Source organism: Gymnogyps californianus, chromosome 3 (assembly GCF_018139145.2).
Source record: "Gymnogyps californianus isolate 813 chromosome 3, ASM1813914v2, whole genome shotgun sequence".
Lineage (NCBI taxonomy): Eukaryota > Metazoa > Chordata > Aves > Accipitriformes > Cathartidae > Gymnogyps > Gymnogyps californianus.
The window spans coordinates 83,874,207-83,893,473 of NC_059473.1; positions in this window are offsets into that span (position 1 = coordinate 83,874,207).

Consider the following 19,267-nt stretch of genomic DNA (forward strand, 5'->3'; position numbering starts at 1 on the left):
CCACAAAGAAAACTGATGCGTTTTGGAAAGGTAGGTGAAGAATTTGGATATGTTCAAATGAACTGCTACCTTTTTGTTAATTACAACTGTTGAACTCTCTGCTTGCGCTGTGTGAATAATTGATTTTTTGGTTCAGTAACCAAACCGAAAAATTAAAAGTTAGAAAAAAAAAAAGGAGGAAAAGAAGTTGCATGTGGATTTAACCAAAATGAGCATATTTTCATGTTTCTCACTGAAAAAAAAGCCAATGCAAAGTTTGCATTTGAGGCCAAATGAGAGATTTAGTTTCCTAGTTGGGTCATATTTGGCAAAACCAAATCAGCAGAAATATCAGGTAAGAATTGGGTACCAGGTAGAAGCTCTGCTCGGTGTGGAGGCATTCCTTTTACTGAATACAGTAATCTTCTGTTGTTCCTGTTTTTATGCTTGATCTCTTCATTGTGATGAAATGGGATTGGGAGTGGGGATGGAAAAAAGAATCATCTCATATTTGAGTGGGCAACTCCCTCACTGCCTAGAAGTTCCTCCTCCTTTTCCTTCTCCTTCCCACTGTTTGGTCTTGAAATTCTCCATCATAGAAGTCCCTCACAGAGCAAAGGAGTGCATGAAAATCAGACAGAAACCCTCAGGTCCCCTGCCACATAGGACACAGCACACACCATTTCAGAAAAGGACAGGATGGAGGATTTGAGGAGAAAGGGATGAGCTTTTGTCAAGGAATGGAGGCATTACTTGATGGGAGGAGTGGGCGAGAGGAGTCTGTGAATGACTTGTTTTTTGGTGAGCAGAAAGGTTATGTGAGAATACGCAGTTTAGGGACAGGATCCTGCCTCACCTCTGTGCCCATCATGTCCAGGCACAACCTGAATGGCAGCACACCTGGGCCTCTCACCTGGAAGCTAGGAGGTGAAATCTCACACTGCCTCTAGTTCAGAGCAGGGTCTGCCCAGTGACTCTCCTGCTGCCCATCGTACTGTCCAATGTGGCTGCAGCAGAGAGGAGGTGCCTCGACACAGCTTTGGTAGGTGTGTATGCCTCTAGGGTGACTTCACCTGAAAACTCCTGCATTAGACAGAAATGAATTTCCCCTGTTGGGCAGCCCCTGGGTTGTTCCGATATACTCAACTTTCCAATTAGATGTGATGGTGTTTTCAGAATTGGGAGCTGCTTCATTCTGTGTCTCCCTGGAATTTCCTGCCAGTGCTTAAAAGGAGCATTTGCAAAGAAAATCTGAGTCCTTTCTGTGGCTTGACTTTTCATCACACACTCCAATGTACAGGGATTAATCTTGTAAGTGAAATCCTGTGTAGACAGGAGATCTGTTTAGACTTACCCACAATATATATAACATTGTAATATATACAAGCTGGGGAACTGTGTCATGGGATGTTGTTTAGACCATACATTCATTTCTTGTAATATATGCATTGTTAAATTCAATAATATTAGGTGCTTGAGGGTAGATAGGAGTAGTTGCAGGCTCTGTTTTTGCAAGCAGAAAGCTGCTACTTAGGATGTATAGGTGTGGGTACTGAAAGTGAAATGAAAAGCAACAACTGGTAAAGACAGTAGTTCACACTGAACCAGAAAATAATATCAAATGAGACCTTATTGAGTTTTACATTTGAATTAGCCTTTCCTTTTCACTGTTTGGACCTTGCCATGGGCTTTGGCGGTGTTGGTGCAGGCCTGATGGTCTCTGCATGACCGTACAAGGGGCCTCTGTGAAGTGGGGTTTTGTACCTCATAGTGGCTCCATATTCTTTCTGTAGAGTTCAGAAATCCTGAGCCTTCAGTACAACTTATTGCAGCCTGCACCTTTCCCCTTCCCCACAGGCACACATGTAGCAGAGTGATAGAGAGATTTATTTCCACATACTAGCAAGGATTTCATCTCGTGAACTGTTGGATGTCTATACTTCTTCTCAAAGTCAATCAAAGCTGAGGGCACTCAGGCTTCTCCAAGATCAAATAAATAGAAACCACAATGTCTTCCAGGAAGGGAAAAGAAACTCCATATTAGCCCTAATCCTGTTTGTTTCTAGGGTTAGTAATTCTTTTGAAAGAGCACTGGTGCTGTTTTTTGTAGTTTCTAATTTATAGTGACTTAATATCACTTGCCTTCCTAAAAATCCATTTGTGACTACTCCTACTAACAATATACAATTTTGAAATGAAATGGGACCATGAAAAGTCACTCTACTTTAAACTGAAAGCTAGGAATTAAATCAGGTCAATTCAAAACTATTAATGTTGTTCTCAAGGCTACCCCTACAGTTAAGGCAATTCAGATGTTAAACCAGCTGTAATGCTTCTGCCCATAAAACATCAGGTGAAATTCTAACATACTGATTCATTTGTTATTTTTGCTCTCCATTCACAACACTGCAAAGCCAGACTGTTTTTAGAACTCTGATGTTTTATTCATAAATCCACCTTTAAAACAACAATAAATTTTAAATGCTGCTAAAGCAAAAATAATTTAAGTTAGAAGCAGCTATAACTACTCCCTTTCAACCAAAAGAATTAAATAGAGATTATAGTATTATTCATTTTAATGTAGTTGGAGTTACATTTTCCCATATACACGCTTTCCCCATTGATTACCTTTATTTTAAGTTAAGGAGAAAACAAGAAGAAAAAATAAAAGTCAAGTGCCCATCAGATGATAGCATAGCTTCACATAGACTTCAGAGCGCAGAGAATAAAACGGAAACACTCTGCAGGAAGAGTGCTTCGTAATTTAAAAGTGAAGTACACAAAAATCAACTGCTATGTGGTTACTGCCTCATATGCCATATGAAGGATGTTATCACTCATACTTTTAAAATAGCTGTTCAAAATGGGCTTGTTCTATATGGCTTGCAGCTGTTTGCATTTTTATAAGTCTGGAGGAAATGTACGAATTGTGGACAGATTTGCACCCATTCAGCTTTGTATCTCAAAGATTTTTTAGAGATAAGGCCAATATAAAAACAATTCAGCAAGGAAAAACAAGCTTGGATAGACTTGACTGCCTCACAGAAATGGTACAGCAAGACAGCTAGGTTTCCTTTTCATCACCATTAATTTATCGGAATGTAAGTTCTGAAAACTCAGTGGTTATTGATAAGAATATAAACATAGAAGTTGGATAATAACATTAGGTTGGCTTTTATCACTGATGATATAGGAAAGGCAGAAGTCAGTGCTCTAAAACTCAGTGCAGGTCCTGGAAGAGGTACTTAACTGGTTCCAGACACCAGAAGGAGTGTACTTTAGTTAGCACAATGCCTTCCTGCAGCTATTTTACTATATCTAGTAACAGTATGCTTTGACTTTCAAATCCCATGCTGCATTTGTCTGAGGTCCAAAGTGAAACTCCAACCCCATTTTACTTACAAGACGTGATAGAGTGTCAGGGTGAAACACACCTAAAATGCTTCATTTTGCAATATCTTCTTAGACTGCAGCCTCATCTTAAACATTATAATGATAATCGTGGATTCTCTTAGTTTCCAAATAGCCCTCAGGTACAACTAGTCATTTCACTTTTGCCCTTCAAAACTAACAAGCAGAAAGCTGTTTGCATCTGGATTCTACTCCTTGCTCCAGAAAATTAACATTCCTGCAGAAAAACTTCCTCTCCAATTTACTCTATGTTTTACTCACATCATAAGCCCTTTCCCTCCCCTTCCACTCTTTAATCCTCTCTGCACACTACAACAGTTCTTTGATCATTCACCACTGAAAAGTCTGTGCAAATCAAAATGATGGTATTTCATGCTGGACTTCCAAGGTAGGATTTGCTTCATCTAATTTAACTGCCCGGAATTTATATATTTAGTCTTTCATCCATTCATCTAAACTTCATTTACAGTCAGTGGAGAGAGACATGCATCTTCAAGTATATATTCATCCTACATATCTAAAATACATATCTTATTAATCATTCCTTGGCAGTATTTGAAAGGAGAAAGCCTAGGTGACAAGACCTACATGCAAAGCTACATGCCCAGCCCTTAGACAGCTAAAGTTAGGTAAGATGACGCAACTTTATCAAAAATCTAATTGGTTCCTAATTACTCATTCCAGTTGGGAGGCCACTGTTCCCTACAAATTTCCAAATTACTTCCTCCTTTTTTTTTTCTTCTAAGCGAGATCAGTTTGTGTAATGATATTTCCAGCCAACTTTGTTGCTGACTATTGAGATGAGAGGCAGTCAAATTCATATCAGATAACATATCTGAGGATGGGCTAGAATAGTTAGCTTCTTGCTGTGGATAACAGGAAAGTTGCAACACTTTCAGAAAAAGTGATCTCTTCAGGATTGCTCAGATCTATGCAGCTGTTGAGTGTTTACATTGCTTATGACCTAGAATATTTTTTAAGATCTTTGATTTTTAGTAATAATTGATGTTTAAATACCCTTAGAAATTTTGAGTGCAGAACAAATACAGGGAATAGCAAAGGTACTGGCCCTATATCATTTATTCCTTTAAAAGAAATGGAAATAGTTTAATAAAAATGCAAGACTTCTATTTGGATAGCACAATGCAAACCAGTATTTTTATTCTTGAAGTATTTCTTTCTTTTACTTAATTCCTTTTATTTTTTCTAGCTGAACTGATAATTTGAACATAGCAAATTTTGTGGATCACAAATTGTAATTTCTATAAAAGGTTTTAGTTGTTTTACACTTCCCTGTTAGATGTTATTGTTTGAACCTGTCCAGCTTCTATAACTTTAATAATTTTCATTCCTGTCTTTTACCCCATAAATACCGATTCCCCAGCGTTGCTTCCTTCTGCTTATAGTTCTCCTAAACCAGCAATGAGAAGCCCATAAACTGTCCTGTTTCATGTTTCACTGCTATGACGCTGCAATTTGTATGTTCCCAGTCCATAGCCATGCCTTTCCTGTGCAAGAGGCAGGGAGCTGGTGATGAGCTGTGGTGCTGTAGGAAGAGGTGTCTTCTCTGTAGCTACAGCTGTGCATCATAACCCCACAAGGCTGAGGGAGGATGCGGTAGGTAGAAGTGTTCCCTTGCCACATGGTGGGACATTAGGAAAGATAATTCTATATTACTTTATGTAGTTGCAGCCATTCAACCTTATTCACATTTCTGCTACAAGCACCCTTTTGAAAACTACATAAGCTTTGGGTTTAGGCCCATGCGCTTCCTCAGCTGTAATGCTTCCTTTCCTGGAGCAAATTACAGGTGATGGGTGACAATTCTGTTTCACCCCTCCCACCACACAGAGTTACTCAATTCATATCGCCATGTCCTGGGCTGAATCAGGTCCAGAATATTCATCACCTCATAGGACAGATCCTTTGATGAATGTACATGATGAATACAGCATCCAGTCCAGCTCACCATTTTATCAGACAAATAACTTCAAAGAGCAAGTCATGATGTAGTTTTCCAGTTTTAGCTGCTTTTGAATTTTATCAGTGAAAACCTGCTGAATTTAATAACACAGCAATAAATAATAATGTAACCAAAGAGAGAGGCCAGATTGCATTAATTTTTGTCTGTCCTAGCTGCTGTTTTGAGGAGTAGCCTGTTAACTTCACACTGTGATGCAATGCACATTTAATTGTCAAGCCCTCACCACATCAAGCGATAAAGAAACACAACATAGAGAATGGGATTGTTAGTCTGGGAGGACAATTCAGGTTGGGTGCCTCAGCCTTTCTCTGATGCTGTTAAAATATCCTCATTAATGATCTAGATAACAGAATAAAGAATAAGCTTATTAAAATTTTAGATAATGCCAAGCTGGGTGGTTTAAAAGCACTTTTGAAGAATCAGAAAGATCAGAATTCGAAGGTTCTTGATAAATTGATGAAAGAATCTAAAATCGAAGAGACAAAATTCACTAAACACAAGTGTATAGTTCAACATATAGGAAGGCAAAATCAAAGGTGTAAGCACAAAATGAGTGATAACTGAGTTGTCAGAGATACTGCAGTGAAGGCTGTGAGAGTTGTAGCAGATCACAAATGAAACATGAATCCCTGCTAGGATGTTATAACAAAAAAAAGTGTTTCTCATTCTGTGATATATTAGCACGAATGGTGTATAAAGGAAACAATTACTTCCTCTCTTAAGTGCTGGTGAAAAACTGGAACTTGGGCAACACATTCAAGGAAGGATCTATAAAAAAATAGAGAAAGACCACTGAAATGAAAGAAAAAAGCACTTCTGAAGCAGTTGGGTTTATTTAATCCAGAAAAGAGAACAGATGGGAACATGGCAGCAGGCTGTGGCTACTAAAATGTTAGTATAAGGATATTCTCCATAGTTATCAGAGGCAAGAAAAAAGTTACTTTGCATGAAGGAAGATTCAGGGCAACTACTTAGGGGAAAAACAGGTTTATCCCCACTTTGGAGTATGGAGAGGTCCTTCCTGGGTGGCTTCTGGCATTCCATTTGGCAGAGATAATGTAGTTAAAATCAGTTTATCTCCAGATACCACATTCAATTCTTAAGTTCCCTCCCTGACAAAAATGCTTTTGATTCTATAACATAATCTGTGAAAACAGTCAGCCTTTAAGAACAGTGGCTGTACTATTTATTTACTGTGAAAAATGTTCTAAAAGAGATGAATATAGATTGTCCTAACTTGAGAGACAATGCAAGTACAAACAGAAATACATGGAAGCTTATTTATTCTATGCATAATTTACTGTGGGATCTTGCCAAGGTGAATTACTTCCTTCCAAAATATTTAGTTAAAGGATGAAACAGATGGGAAGGGATTTTTTCTTGCTACATGTCTATTAAATTGTAATTTATGCCTACAAAACTATGCACTTTGTCCAACAGGGGACCCATACATGTGCAGATTCAGTTCTACTCATAGATTATATGCTTAATAGTTAAGTAGGTGGATAGCAATTGAAAATCAACACAAAAGAATTTAGAAAACAAAAACTAAGACCAAAAGATATGCTGACATAATTTTAGAACAAAATTCAGTGAAATTAACCTTACATAATTTTGGAACCAAAATGGATTTTCTCCAGCAGAATTTTTATTAAGCCACATGGATCCTGTGCTATTGCAGGATAATCTAATGTGTGGTAACAGTATGCCCTACTAGCAAAGCTCGTCAGCGTATGAACCAGGTATTCACCTAAAAAGGCTGCTTGGCCACAATGACTTGGATAAAGAATTCTGTCTGAAGATGTTGCCAGTGGGTTCAGAGCCATAACATGCCTGGAAACTGAACTTGACTAAATATAAAAAAGGGATTAAGTAGAGTATTTTCCTTGATGAATTTGAGAGAAATTAAAAAGTAAGCAAGTTGAATTACGATAATCAATTATCCTCCAGTCTTGCCTGCAGTTGTATGGGGGTTTAATATAATGCTGAGATATAATCCTGTTGCAGTCACATAAGGTCCATTCAGGAAAAAAGGTAAGTGAACACACCCCTACACTCAGCATCACCTCAAGGTTTATGAGTAATATGGGCACAACTGAATGTTGCCATCCCAAGAATGAAATAGAAGGGCCTTGTCATCGTATTGAGCTTTCTGCCAGAAAAGGGAGGAAGAAAGATGGGATCTGAGGCAGAGACAAAAAGTAGCTTAAATAAAAATCTCAAAATATATACCTTTCATTCACACTGCACTAGATATCAGATGGTATCATCTTGCTGACATGAGGCTGATTCAGAACAGCTTCAGATACTGAACGTAAATTCAGCTCAGCATAACCTGACTTTTTTATAAAAGCCATTGTTCTTCTAGCCAGCTCTAACGAACTCTCATATTTATGTGGAAGCTGTGTTGTGACGCAGATTTCTTTCACTGAGTTCTGATCATAAAGTCATAACCTGTTATAACTTTAGAGAAGAATGTTGTGCCAGTGAAGAGTTTTGGGTGGATGATTTTTTTTTTGTACTGTGAAAATCAGAACATAAGGAAATAGTAGTGGGGTCATAAACACATTAGCACTGCATTTTCTTGTGTGGGTAACTTTTAGATCTGTTAGGTTTCACATTCCTTACTCAAAACTGCAAACAAACAAAACAAAACAAAACAATGTATGCTACACTGTTACAATACTATTGTAATCTGTAGTTTTCAGGATTTTTGTCTAAAGGTATGATATTTTTGAAGCACTTTTACAGAGCTAATGAAGTAATTTCCTAGCTTCTTTTTTAAAAGTGAAGTGCAGTATGTGAAATAATAGGTGAATTTGGAAGGGCTCTGAACTTCCATTCAGTTATGTTTACAAACATGCAAATGTTCATTTGATTCGTTAAAATCCTTTCAGGCAGGGTCTCTGACCTGCCATGGTGCGTCCTTCCCCTATGCTTCTATAAACATATTCAGTCCTCATTTGACTCATTAAAAAATGTGTCCCCAGATTCAAGGAATTTCAGCAGATGCTTATCAGAAGAGCAGAATTTCTTCTGCTTGTTTTTGTTATTTCTCTTGCCTATCAGTTCCAGTTCTATGCTGCCCATAATTTGAATTATGAACAGAATCTTGCCTTCTATTTCAATTATATGGAAACTATCCTTTTTGAGGAGGAAAAAATTCTATCTCTGAATAGATATTGTGTGGTGGGGTATAATGAATGAACTCTTTAATCAAGAGCTAGCTATTCTCCAAATATCTGAAAAAGATTGAATTCACTCTTACATGGTTGAACTCTGCAGGAGGACTTTCATAGTAATCAAGGGAGGGAAGGTGATCAAACAGGACAAAATTTAGACATAAATTAGGTTCACATTTTAGGTAATACCAGTTGTAAAATTTTGTTTTCATTAAGAAGAAATTGCCACTAAAAAGGGGGTAAATTCACGGTAAATACAGGAGTGTGAATTGTTAGAATGCTGCCAAATTGATCATGCACTGAACTGTAACAGCAAAAGATTTTTCCTAAATGAGTTTATAGCTCTTTCAGCGTAACATGATTACTATCCCCAGAGAATATGACAATGCCTTTTTGCAGGTGGTGGGATGTGATGCTGTTTTAGTTCATGAAAAAGACTTGGTTCAAGAATTTAAATAAGTACCTAGTATTAAATGCTTAAATCTGTACTTACCTTTAACTGCGTTTTACTGGTGAAATATGTCCATGGCCATTCTCTGGGACTAGCAGTGTCCACACTAGTCAAGTCTATCCACCAGAACTGAATAGTCTCGTATTAAGTGCCTCTTGGGATGAGAGGACTCCTGAAATGTGCTAGGGAGATACTGGGAGTGCAGCAGCTGGCCTGAGGCATCAAAGGTACCAGGGGTCACTCTAACAATGTAATAATATACATCGGATTACAAAGCCTGGGACATGATGGAAAAAGTGACCTTACATATCTAATTCCCACTGCCTGTATCTACCTTTGAAGATTTGGCCCATGGGTTCACTAAAGGAAGATTTCAGAGAGATATGAGCATTTCCCAGTCACTTCAAGGGCAGGCAAGGAAAGCCTTTCTGTGGGGTGAAAGCTGTGGGCGTGCACGCACCCAAGCAAGGACAAGTCTTCCGACGTTCATGAAAGAGGACTGAGGGATCTGTATCTTTCACTCATCTGTGGCTCCCAAAGGCTAATGCTGGCTCTGGAATTAGTTAACGGAAACATGTCTATATTTTACAGAGAAATATGGTACCAAAAAATCTACTTGTGATTACACATACAATGTCATGATGCTGACACTTAGTAGTAGTGAGAGAGCTCTATCCACACGCTGCTGCCTCTGAGGTGTGGTTGGCTTACATGTCCCTGGCAGCATGTTGTTTAGCACTTCTGTGAGTTAATGCAGGTACAACCAGATAAACTTTCAATTAACTCACATAACAGACTTGCTTTGAGAGAAACGATGCTGTTAGACAGTCTGCCACCTGCTGCCATATCCGAGGCTGACTGAAAGAGTTGTGTGCCACTGGGATTGCCTGAAGAGTGCACACAGACTGTTAAGTATCTAAGAAAGGGATTTTAGAAGTTGGCCAGCAAACATGGTGCTGCCATTGGTCTCCAGGAATGAAAAGCTCTGGCACCTGTGGGTCAGTTTTCACATGCTGTCATGGAAAGCTCACCATGGCACTTCTGTATGAGGACATAAGAAGGATCAAACTGGGTTAGACTAGGAGTCTATCTAGCCCGGTGGTCTGTCTCCAAGAGCAGACACAAGCAGATGCCCAAATGTGCAGTATTGTAGGCTGCCTAAGAATAATTTTTTAATGGCTGTTTGGCTGCATGCTTATTTGTGAGCAGCTTGTGTTTGAGTGAACAGTTGGGGAATGGTTGTTCTTCAGCAAAAACTCTTAGCTGTCATTCTCATGTTTAAAAAAAATTATCTGGACACTTGGGGAATATAGTTTTTGTACGTGAGACAAGAAGAGAGATGTTGTGTGGAAGGAACTTAATGCGATTCTTACAATATCAAGACAGTATGAGGAAGAAGGAAGAAGTTTGAAATTGGATTAAAAGTGAAGCAGCAGTTGTTTCAGCACAGAGGCTGGCTTTGTCTTTCATGTTTCTCCATAGAAGGTGAAAGGTTGAACTTGTGTTTCTCTAAGGGTGTGCAAATGGCAAATATTTATACTGCTGCATGGTGGAAGGAGATATGTATCAGAATTAGATATTTTAGACATTTCCTAAGGATATGAGGTTTAAGTGATTACTTTCTCTCCTTCTCTGCCTGTCTCTACCTGTGTTTCCCTTTTTGGCTCTCTCTTTCACACTTTGTAACTTATCAGCCTATGAGCCAATTTCACAGAGTGTTAGTAGATGCAAAGATAGTATGTTCACATAATGTTCATCAAAATGGGCAACTAGATAGTTCAAATAGACCTGTAAAGTCTCCCTTCTGAAAGAAAACCTGACTTATGAATGCAACCCTCCAGAGACATCAGGGAATCCACAAGAGAGAGCTATTATAAGTGTCCTGATTGTGAGAAAAGCTTTAATCAGACATCACGCCTAATTATATGCTAGAGAATCCAACTACAAGACCTGAATTCATAAAACTAGGCTTCGTGGCTTCCTCTGCTAGAGGATTGTAAAGGAACTAAAAGTCTTTTAAGAGGATGGGGCTGGTGATGAACTTCATTGAAAGACTGCTGTGGAGAGGCATTGTTGTGTTTAGTAAAGAGTGAGAAAGAGCAGCATGTTGTCTAGGTAAAATATGATGGTGGAAAGCGATGTTTTGAGAAACTTTTTAAAACCAGAATACATTGTGAAGCAAAAATCACAGAAGTAATTAGCTTCAGAGGAGATAACAAAGCTTATTAAGCATGTATTCTTCTGTCTTGGGGGGTGTAGTATCATACAATGGAGATATTACTGCAAATATTAGAACAATGCAATCAACAATGCCTTGAAATTAATGTTTCTGGACTTCACAAGCAATTTCAATTATATTATGCTAATATGTTAAATTAGGAAAATAAAAGTTATGTAAGGCTTTTAGATAACCTTAGGGTGCTGAGCTGGTAAATGAATGAAGGGAATTCTCCCGTAGCGGGAATAAGGAACTGAGAAACTTAAAAGAAGGTAATTGGGAAATGCCCTCGAACTGAAGAAATCAGCTATTGAGAGGACAATAAGAAATCAGTATAAGACCAGACACATCACCACTAAAGGTGTCTTTGGGGAGGAAGATGGAAAAGGGATCAATCAATTTAGAGAAGTACTATTGAAGCTGCTATTACCAAGCATCTGAAATACTGTGTAGATGTTTAATCACTCAGATTCAGGAAGGATAAATTCCTCCTGACAGCTAAGAATTTCAGGTCAGGGCAAACTCATGATGTGAAAAACAAATGGCATAGCAAACTAAAAATGGAGAAGGGATGCAACACTATGAAAACACATCATAAGTGTAAGCTTAAGGGAGAGAGAAAAGAGTTTCTTCCCTCTTAGGCTGAAGAGCAGTGCTGTCACAAGATGAGATGGGCTTCCATGAGAAGGAATAGTTTAACTACTGAAGCACTGAGATTCCAGAGCAGCAAAACAGCTTCACAAGTAATTTTAAGCTTAAATATGAAGAGTGTGCTCGGATTTGCTGAGAATTGCTCGTTCTGGGTGTTCTGGCCTAGAATGTGTCCTTTTCAGTCCAGTCTTAAATCTTAGATATCAGGTTGGCAGCAACTGTAGAAAAAAGACAGAAGGCTACAGAGTAGAAAAACAATTGGTAGGGAGAAGACAGCTACCTCTTCAGTAAGGCTGTTAGCATTAAATATTTTCCAAAACATCTAAATGTTTCACTGAAGACAAGTTGTAGTTGTCTTAAAATGATTGTGCTGAGAGTTTAAGAGAAGAACCTCTGAGACATCTTTATTAATTATGTGGTCATCTGTAAAGTCAACTGCTTTGTAAAGGTATGTATTAATATCCAGCACAGGGAGATGCTCCCACATAACTTAGTCACAGGTTTCATTATGAGATTAAGAAATGCAGAAAACTGCCTAAGCCCTGTTTTCTGACTAACTTTCAGGGAGGATTCAACAGATTTCCTGAGTGGAAAGGTTTAGCAGATTCCTTGCAGAAGTGCAATGGCTCGAAGTGAGCTTGCTCAGGTGCTGGGGCAGTGCAGGCAGGTGGTTATATTGTTATACAGCTATGCTGTACAACAGCTGAGCTGGTTCATTCTGCTCATGACTGTACCGGGTTGTGCAGACAGCCCAGCTAGCTAAAGTGTAGTATGTCATTCATAAAGTCTGCCTCAGTTCTTTAATGTGGAAGATGAAAACATGAGTATTTATGCAAGGCACCAGTTTGTCTGGAAAGTAAAGGCCCAAATTCTGCAAACACTTGTGCAGATGCTTTACTTAAGTGTGGAAGGAGTCTCAAAACCATTTAAGTCTACAATTTGCAACATCAAGGAAAAACATTTTTATAGATGCTGAAGGGTCAGATCCATTCCACTAACTCTTTGATCTCCTTGGTTGAATGGGATTGGTAACAGTGAGAATTATTATCATTAAGGTGCACATTCCTGCATATTTTTGCTGATAAGATAGAGCTCATGAACCATGTTTTCATTTGTAAATACATATTTGAGCCTTACAAAAAAGGTAAATGAGCTCTGTCTTGCTATACAATATGTTTATCTGTGAAAAGCATTCATCTTGAACACAAATTAAATGTAATGCATCAGGGATGTAAAATCACTGCAAAGACTAAGATTTTGGTTCTGTAATTTTTGTAAGAGGTTTTGAGTGATAATATTAAGTGCCGTTGCTTTCAGAGCTAGTGGGAAAGAGGATGCTTTTTAATATCAAACAAATGGAAGATAAAAGAATTTTTCAGACAACCAGCATGAAAGACATGAAAAAGGATAGAGAAAAAGAAAGCTGCACTTTTGAACACACTCTCTTGTTGACCTAGATCTCATATGGCCGATGGGTGGTCTACAGGCTCAATCCTGCTCACCAGGCAGTGCTATCCAGCTCTCAGGAATGCTTGGAGATGCACCTGCACTTTATTATTTCTGGGCAGCTTGTCCAGGGCGCTGGAGAGCTCTGTGGGTCCGTATGGTGCTCTGCGGTAGCCAGAAGCCAGGATGCTAGGTGCAGACTCAAGGGCTGTGCTGAGACAGAGCTGATAAACCCTGCTGGACGTGAGCTAAGCCTGTGCAGGCAGATATCACTGTAGTAAATGATATGGTACGTCTAGCTGTGTCTGTTTTTTTTCCTATTAATCAGGGAATCTCGGATAACAGCTGACTAAATGGTTATCCTGTGCTATTGGTCTGTCCCCTCAGTATCACTTGCTGTCTTTGGGCTCAAGACTGGGTCTAGGATGGTATAACCGCATGACAGCTTGGAGCTATATTAGAATAAAAGGTTTCAAGGGTAAAACCGCCACTCTGGATGTAATTGACACATCCGGTTGATTGCATAACAATATATTTGGTTGACAAGCAGAACTAATTAAAAAGCATCCGATTGCCCATGTACCTTGTTACATTTCATTTCAGTGCACTTATCAGTGAATTAAATCTAATTTAGTGACAATGAAGGGGCAGTGGTGTAACGGTGTAGGGCTCACTAGTTCAAGGTTACAGAGGCTTGAATCATTCTAGCTGGAAATAGATTTTTTTTTCTTATGTTAAAATGCTGACAGAGAATGTAAAAATACAGAGTAGGTGTAGAAGGAAAGGGCATGATATGGCTGAGGAAACCAAGTGGGCATAAGATGAATGCCAGAAACCGTTATGGTGCTAATAACAGGACTGAGCAGCTTAAAAACCAAAGTGAACTTCGTAACTTGAGAGTATGTGTCTGAAAGATGGCAATCAGCTATTAGATGATTGCTCCTATTGCACGAATAACATGATTGTGGTATAGCAGCAAGTCTGTGACTATACAGAAATTATTTTGAAACCCTTTGCAACAACTCTTCCATTTTGATTAACCACATCCCACTGAGTATGTGTTCTTCACACATGACAAAATTCAGATGACAGAAGCCAAGAGAAGAATGAAAATGCAGTTGATGACATTTTCCTCATTCAGGAATCCTGTCATTGAAAAAGAGCCTCCCTTGGGAAAAAGAAACATCTCATAAAAGGTGTTAAAATTAGTATGCAATTTCCAAAATTAATGTTGCTATTATTTTAGCTATTACTGAAATCTTAAGTTTTTGATTAAAGGCAAAAATTTTGAGAGTGATTTTCATCTTTCATAAAAGTATCAATTAGAACATCACAAACAACTAATTTTGACTGAAAAAATGAAACCTGATAATTTTTCACCTTGCAACACAAGCAGCTGTTTTCTTTCAGTTTTCTGATTCGTTGTATATCAAAATAGATTCTAATAACAATTGTCATTGAACTGCTAGTTAATGTTATTTTTTAATGGGATCTTAGGCAGGATTAAAGATGAAGACACCTCAAGTAGGTGAGCTGAGTTGCTCTCAGATTCCATTTACTTTTTTAATCTTGAGACTTCTTTACATGTAGTGGGAACTTAGAAATTCATTGCACCTCTATACACCTACATGTAGAAATCTGCTCTGAGATATCTTAAGCTACAGCCAGGTCTTTTGCCTAAAGACTTGTTACCCTATCCAAAGATTTTATTGGAATTAAAATATATCTTGAGACAATATATTTCTTCAAAGGAAGCTGCTGTTTTATGCACTATGAGAATTGACATGGGGTATTTTGTGGTGTGGTGAGCCAAGATGCAACCAGCTAATGGACCCAGAAGTACCATGTTTGTCTGTCTTACCTTCTCTATTAGCCTTGCTGAGAGGTGCTAGCCTGCTCTCAGACTCACACTGGCTGCACGTTTGGTTCAGTGAACTGTTTTGTGCTGAAGGACCAGCCTATGTAAAATCTATGTGGGGCTTATTTCGCTGCGTGAGGAAGTTGTGCCCACAGCAGCCTTATCACCCATAGATGTGGTTTCAGCATCTGTAATAGCCCCTTATTGCTGGCAGTGTTAGAAACCCACACACCTTCTACGTGTGACCATTTTTTTTTAGGTTTCCCTTCAGTGCTGTGCTTTCAGAAGCAGTTCATTAGGTTGGCTGCTTCTGACATTCAGAGGCAGAGACCTGGCTTTCCAAACACACAAGGCTTTGTGTCCAGTAGGTTGGCATATCCAGGGGGAGTTTGTAAGTGAGAGGAAGAAGAAATGGATAATTTCAGAAAAAAAGTTCTCTTTTAAAGACAGAAAGTTGTATGTTCTGTCCTAGATTGACTTTTTGATGTGGTATTTGAATGCAAGAAGGAGAAATGAGAGGAGGGGAATCAATGAAATGTGGCAGGGACTTCTTTGCCATGTACTATTAAAAAATCAGTCTGTCTCTGTACTTGTCAAGGATGAGTTCAAGGTGATGATAAGTTTGGTTTGAGTAAATGGCATAAATTAAATAAACTTTTAAAGAATGTATCCAAATTAGTGACGTTTTTCTAGCTCAGGAGGAAAGCAAATTTGGATGTCTGATAGAAAGGAAAAGAATTTTTGAAGACCCCGACCCATTCTTCGAGCTGCACAGTAGCCAGACATAATATTCTGTCTTGGATAAACTTTGCAGTCACTGGGACCAAATGCTCTGTTCTACTGGGAATACTGCATTATTTATTACTTTTATTTCAGTGGCAGCTATTTCAATTTTTTGCATATATATTTAAGAAAAAAACTGACACCATGTTGTTAACCATTTGCTGTTTTAGATACAGTTAAGCTCTGCAAATGTATGTTATTTGTACAGTAGAGAAAGCAATGAAATATGAGCATGTAAATTACTACTCTACTCCTCTGAGAACTTTCAAAGAAAATTTTTTTTTGTGAGATCACATAGACCTAATAAAGCCCATTTTCCAGTAGCAAATATCTTGTAAATTCAGAAAAATCAAATGCTTGCTCAAAGAGTGATGCATAACTACATTGCTAAAAGCAAGGCAAAGTAACCTCAACTGTAGTAACATACTGATTCAGCTGTGTTGCTTGCTGGACACAGCAAATTCATGTGACGGTCCATATGAATTGAGTCTGACCCTGAACACTTACAAGAATTTCATGTGTAACAGCTTAAAAAGAACTAAAATTCTGTTTGTGAGATCTCAGCCAGAAGTCATGGGAATGACTAACAACAATCTTTAGATCAGGCTCTTGATGACAACTACCGCAAGAAGAAAAAGAATGACATTAGACCTACGAAATAATGATCAAAGACTATAGTACACTTAGAATGTTCTTTTTATTTTAAATATACCTATTACAATAATTTGTTAGGCTTATATAGAGCACTATTATTTACATAATTCAGTTTATCGTTTGGGGAGAATTCCAGTGCTCAATAAATAAGAGTCAGTGAGCTGCTTGTTAACCATCTTGGAATCAGAGTTCTGAAATATTAATTTCACATAAATGATGAAAGTCCTTGAAATGGTTACAGTTACCTGTAGTTTCATACAGTAGGTATCTTCTGACTGCAGTCAAATTGTGTTGAAAACTCTGAACATAGCTATAGGTAATCAGAAGAAAGTTTAACAACAACATCAAATTAAAAAAACACTGAAAAACATCAGTGGATGAACCTCTACATTTTTCAGATGCATCTCAGAGTGATGATATTGTTCAAAGGGAACAAAGAAATAGTTTGGTAGAATCCCTGTTATAAAATGTCTAGATCATGGGGCAAAATATACAATCACTAATAAATAAAAAATACAGCTTTTTACAAGATTTACTCCTTTTAACATGGCATCTTAAAATGTGCCTGCAGGTAAGAATGGTTTTCATTATTTTTATTAAAATTCAGTTTTCCATGGTTACTATTTCTTACACAGGAATTTATGCATTATATATATACTATATAAAACACATAAAAGATGAAGTTGTCAGTACAAGGAATATCATTAGCTGAGAACATGAAGCAAGGGTTGGTATCAGATCCCACTCAATGCTATGTGTGTAAGCTCAAATACACAAGAAAGGGACTTTGGTCCTGATCTTGCACTAAGAGAGTAAATGTGGTCCCATGTTTCTACATACAGAACTTACTATCTTTACGGAGATTGTACCGGTCCTGCGTGTCAACCATCCTATTTTCATGTGACCCACCACTGAAAGTGAGTTTGAATCAGGACAAGCAGCTTAAGGTTTTTTCTCCTAATTCTCATCAATATATTTCAGAGGTCAAGTCCATGGCACGTTATGTGAGTGGCTGAATATCTATGACATTCAGCTATGGCACCCAAGTTCGTTTCCCTAACGTACAGAAAGACAGAAGAGAAATGCAGCTCGTAACTACCAGGCATTTACCCTAGCAAATGTAACATTATAATCATTATCATGGAATAGAAACTATCATTTATTGACAGTGTGCCTGCTTGTTCAACAAAACATCTTCGATTTCAGTAGCAGTACAGTTTGGCAAAGAATAGTTTCTGCATTATCTTTGTTACAGTTTTGAATCTCTGGCACGTTTAAGACACCCACCCACCTATTCAAATAATATTTTAAAGCAAAATTAATGTTTGATACAAAATAACAGTTGTGTTGTAAATGTGGAAAAATAGTCTACAAAAAATAAGTATAAAAGTGATCTCAGGTTTATGAATATGTTTCATATAAACAAGTCCAGGTGACTAATCTGTGTATTAGAAATGGCCCTTGGTAGGCTGTGTCACAACAGTACGTCACATTTTTCACAGTTTACAATAACACAGTTAGATTCACAATGTGATGACACCTTATATAAGAAAAATAGTATTTTACAAACTATACATTTGGCATCTATTTTTAGATTTTTTTTCTGTTTCTTTTTCAGTTCCTTTTTTCTTTTTCCTTTTTTCTTTTCTTACAAAATAGTGCAAAATTACAGTGCGTTAATAGAAGATTTTGCAAATCCTAATAAAAAGTCAGTATATTTAACTGTTTTGTTCATTCACTGGAAAGAGTTTGGCACATTAGGATTTTGTACAGATGGAAAAGCTTCTCGCTTTCTTCTCTTCAGTATATCCATTGAATCTTTAAAACATCAAATTGCACCAAAGGAGTTAACTTTCCAAACTTTTTAATCTCATCTCTTATAACATGTGTGTTACAAAACAAAACAGCAAAGGAAAACATAGATTTTGCAGTTAATGTATTTGCCACACAGCATATATTAGACTGGCTTTTCCTATCATGTTAGAAAGAAAATGATTGATGGGAACATTTTTCATCTGGTGACTGCGAAGTGTTTAGTTACAGCTTCAAGGCTCTGTAGGAAATTTATCCCAACTTTATATATATATGTGTGTTGGTTTACCATATATCTTTCAAATTTTGCTATCATGCATGTCCCTGTATCTAGATCCAAACAGGCCGTATCAAGCCAGGGGGATAAAGTTTCATCAAAGCCTGCTTTCCACTGGACTAATTCATATAAAGAATAACAAACAATTGGTTTTGCTGCCAATGTGCAATGATTAAATGATTTTCCTACTAATTATTTACTTAGGGATGTTAATGAAGAGTTCCCCCATGTATGAATACTTCATTTGTACTGCCTGGCACCATACCTCAAAAAAATGCCAATACTCTTATTACTTGGAACAGCAAAGTCTTCTGTGTAATCATAAACAGGCATGGTACAGGCTGCAGGAGTGAGTGTGTCCTAAGCCACCCCATGAGCGTGCCGACAAATGCACAGAAGATGTCAGATGAGTCTCAGATCAGTTCTTTCCCTCCCTGGCTGAAAGCAGCAACAAGAAACCTGACTGAGATCACAGAGTCATCTACTAGAGGTTGCCAAACAGCGGTCTGTACCAACCTAATCATAATTCAGGCTATTAACATGGAGGTGAAAGCCTCTCTG